Genomic DNA, 4,588 nt, shown 5'->3' on the forward strand with positions numbered 1-4,588 from the left:
GTGCAAACCTCATTCAACCAATCATAATTTTCTTTTTCTTTTTTTGTAATTATGAGAGGTTGATTAGTTATTTTTATTGTGGAGGCCGTTAGCTATGGACATTGTAACTTCATTATATTAATTTTAGAGAAATATATGAAACAGTTTCATTAAAACATAGAAACAACCATATATGAAGTTGCATCAAGAAAAAAATTATATGAAACAATTTCATGGAACAACTTTCCTAAATTTACAATGAAATCAACAGATGAGGATAATTTGTACAAATAGGGCTGGTTTGCATGTGATTGATCCCCTATGTGTGTGTGTGTATATATACATGTATACATATAGATATATACATGTATAGCAGCAGATTTAAACGAGAACGCTAAATATTTAAGAAAACAAGAAAAATGTCGTTAATGTACAAAATACATGTTCAAAAGTCATTTGCTTTCATTTTTTTGATATTAATGTAAAATCACATGTGATTTTGTACGTTAGCGACTTTTTTTTCTTATATAGTTAGCATTCTCGTTGGAACCTTCTTCTACATGTGATTTTGTACATTAACTGGTTTGTTTGTGGTAATCGTGATATTCAATCTCAACCACAAATCAAAGATTAAATTTGAAAATTAACAATTTTGGTAATTTTAACTTAAAATACTAATTAAGGGCATTTTAGGGGTTTTATAAATATCTTCTCTCATCTCTCCTCTTTCCTCTCTCCGACGAATCTTATGTTAATGAACTTTATGTGAACACAAGATACACACTATGATACCTACAAATTATATTCACTGTGTTACCCAGATATGCATACAAGATGCATAATGTGATACCTTTTGTAATACAATGAAAATTACGAAAAAACACACTATGATATATTTCATAAAAGAAAGAAAATACATTATGATACACGTGAAACATTGTGAACATTATCACTATGATACATTTTGATTCACAAATGTCTTTAAAATACGATGTATATTAGGTAATTGATACACTAGGTAACTAATTTTAATTAAATATTTCCTTCTAAAAAAATTAATTAAATATTTTGATAAGTTGTCAAAAATAGAATTACTATATTACCATTTTAGCTTATTTAAAAAATATCATTGAACATCTCAAACGAGTGGTTTACATTGGATCTCACGGTTACTACAAACTAATTAGTTTTCCTCTGAATGAGCCCCTATGTGTGTGTGTACACACACACACACACACACACATATATATATATATATACACATATATATACACACACATATATATATATACATACATACATACATATATATAGTGTCCAGAAGTTTGTTTTCTATGGCGGGCCACAACCAATAGGGATTGCAACTTTATCAGCGCATGTGTGATTTTGAGTAGCAATTGTTGTGATAAGGTACCTAGGAGGGACGTTGAGGATAAGTGCTAACTCAGGACTAGCAGATTCAAATGTTTTACATTAACTGGTTTTCATTGTGCTATTGAACTATCAGGGATTTTCTCACTAAACCGTATGGTCTAATTCTTATCTTGTTTTCAAAATAAGCATTTCAGGACAACTGTGTTTAAACAATAAAGGAAAAGAAAAGTTGTTAAATTACCTGTTGGGATGTTATCTGTGATGAAGGTCGGGAATTATATGGAAGTTTGATTATTGCTATATAGGAATCTTTTGTATTAAGATTCTATGAGCAAAAAGTTTGTATGGTATTTCAGATGGTTGAATAATTATGTTATGATGGGACCCAAAGTGTAAGCCAAATATGTTATATGGATTAAGTGGGTTGTTACATCAACGCTATATGTAAATGATATGGTGTATGAAGGACGATATCAAACTCAAACGCTGAAGATGCTCTTAATTTATGTTCGGTATAATTCGTGAGTTCGGCTTGTAATTGATTTTTGTTCGTTCATTTCTCCTACAGTAGTTTTGTTTCTCTTATTTTCGTGTTATTACTTACTTGAAAATGGCATCAAACAATGTCAATGATTCATCCAAAGAGCATGTTTGACTAAGACGCCATTTACTAAACTCTTACCCGGTAAGTACTTACTGTACAATTTTCCTTACCGGATGAACATGGCAAGGGGCAAGAATCTTACCCGGTAAGAGCCATGATAAGAATGGAGAATCTTACCCGGTAAGCGAGGATGACGACTCTTACCCGATTAAGCGTATACCAGGTAAATTGTTGCATAAGATATGTTTTGATGTACCACAATCTTGCCCTATAAAATAAATTATAGTGTTAACTCTTAATGGTAAACGCTTACCGGGTAAGCATTTAGGTAAACATCACGTAAGCTCTCTTCGAAGTCATGATTCATCCAAAGAGCATGTTGACTAAGTTCTCTTCGAACTCGGCCGAACGACCGAAGTTTAGAATTCATAAAACGTGGTGATTCTTGTAAACGGGAAAATGAAGCACAATGCAGAATGTATGACGGTCTCTTTCCAACGGAAAGAAATTCAATTATACATAACGCCAAAAAAACATGTATGGAGTTAAAGTCAACAAAAAAGCAAGGAGGAGTTTGGACGTTCAATGCCGAGTTGAGCCGGAGAATGACAACTTAATGTGTCATTCAAGTAGGAATGTCGTTTTGACTCTTTAACTACCCAATTGACAACGTTCATCCAAAAAAACACTATAAACCGGTAAGTCATCAAACTCATAACGACGCATTGGATTGAACCCCGGTGGAGATTAGTAAAACGTGTTGTCACGTTTGAATTGTTTAGTGTGCCATATAATGGTAATCTATCATTTAAAATTATTAAAAAAATGTGTTGAATTTTATTGTTTATCTAAAAATATTAGTATTTCACTTGATAACGCTAGTTGTAATACTGCATCTATAATGAAATTAATGTTGGCTATGAACGTTATTGTAGTAGGTTAATTATTTCATACATATTGTATGCATATAATTAATTTAATTGTTCAAGACTGTTTAAGAGTAGTTCAACCAACACTAAATAAACTTAGACAAATGGACGAATTTTCACAGAGGTAAAAATATTCACGCATTATGTAGGAAATATCTCGCCAAGGTTAAGATTAATGCTTTAGATCCGAACTTGGATATGGATATTTGATAAAACTTGATTTATTTTATAAATGAAAATTTGGTAGTATTTTTCTTCGTCTTCAAATTGGGAAATTAATTTGGAGAATATTTATTAACTTTGGGCTCCTTTCTTAACACATAAAACTAATATATATATATATATATATATATATATATATATATGTATGTATAGACTTGATATCATGTGAGATTAAGGGTTTTTCGTGAGACTCGTAAGACTAATTCTCAACTCTTTGATTAGATCTACAATCTGAACATTTATAATCACAAAATTGCCACGAGACTTCTCAATAATCACAAAATTGTCACCGTGCAACTTTGGACCATGAGATCATTAGCTTATAAAGTTGACCAATGAACATAAATTGGTCTTACGGGTCTCACGAAAAACCTTTGGTCTCACGTGAACCCAACCCGGTATGTATATATCTATATCTATATATATGTGTATATATATATATATATATATAAGGTCAGGTTCAAATGTTAACCAAAGTTTTTGTGTTAACTTTGTTAACCGATCTTGGCCATTCAATCTATCAATAAACGGTTGTGATTAATCATGATAAAAACTTATTTTTTTAAATTTAAAATTTCATAAAGATAAGTGAACAAAGTTGAAAAGGGTATTTAGGTAAAAAAAAATTATGTAACTCCCATATCATTAATTGGAAGTTACAAAATTAAAAAATTTTATGATTTTTGTTAATTTATTTTTTATAATGTAAGAACCATATGAACACAACTATATATATATATATATATATATATATATATATATATATATATATATATAAACCATTGTGTCAAATACGAACAAAAAATTGATATATATATATGAACTTGGATTGCATAGCATTTATGAACACAATATGAACATAATAAGAATAACTGTTATACGAAAAAAAAAAATTAGGTATGAATACGATATGAACAGCTTGTGAATAATAGTTCATTCATTATAAACACATTCAAAAGCAATCCTTTGTCAACTGGAGTTTTATACATGCATTGCATCCACACCGTTTAAAGTTCACCCTTTGTTCATATATGTTGTTGGTCTTATTGTTCATATATGTTTCTGGTTTTATGTGGTTGTTCACCCCTTGTTCATATATGTTTCTGATTTTATGTGGTTGTTCACTCCTTGTTCATATCGTATAAAATATATGAACACATAACCCCGACGCTATGAACACCGGGTGCAAACACTTACACAAATATAAAGATTTGGTATCAAGCTTAAAAAATAACACTTGTATTCATATGATAGAAGTAACATGAACAAAATGGGTCATGATTCATAAAAGTCAGGTCGTGCATGTACTTCCATTTGAACATGTGGATTAGGTACGTATTAATAATTAAAGAAAAAAAATTATCAACACAATATGAACTACAAAAAACACAACACATCATAATGAACACAATTTCGATTAAAACGTGTCTAATAAAATATTAATTCATTACCAAGACATTCGCTTTGGTTAATTTCTTCA

This window comes from Cynara cardunculus, assembly GCF_001531365.2.
Source record: "Cynara cardunculus var. scolymus isolate 2C chromosome LG 12, CcrdV1, whole genome shotgun sequence".
Lineage (NCBI taxonomy): Eukaryota > Viridiplantae > Streptophyta > Magnoliopsida > Asterales > Asteraceae > Cynara > Cynara cardunculus.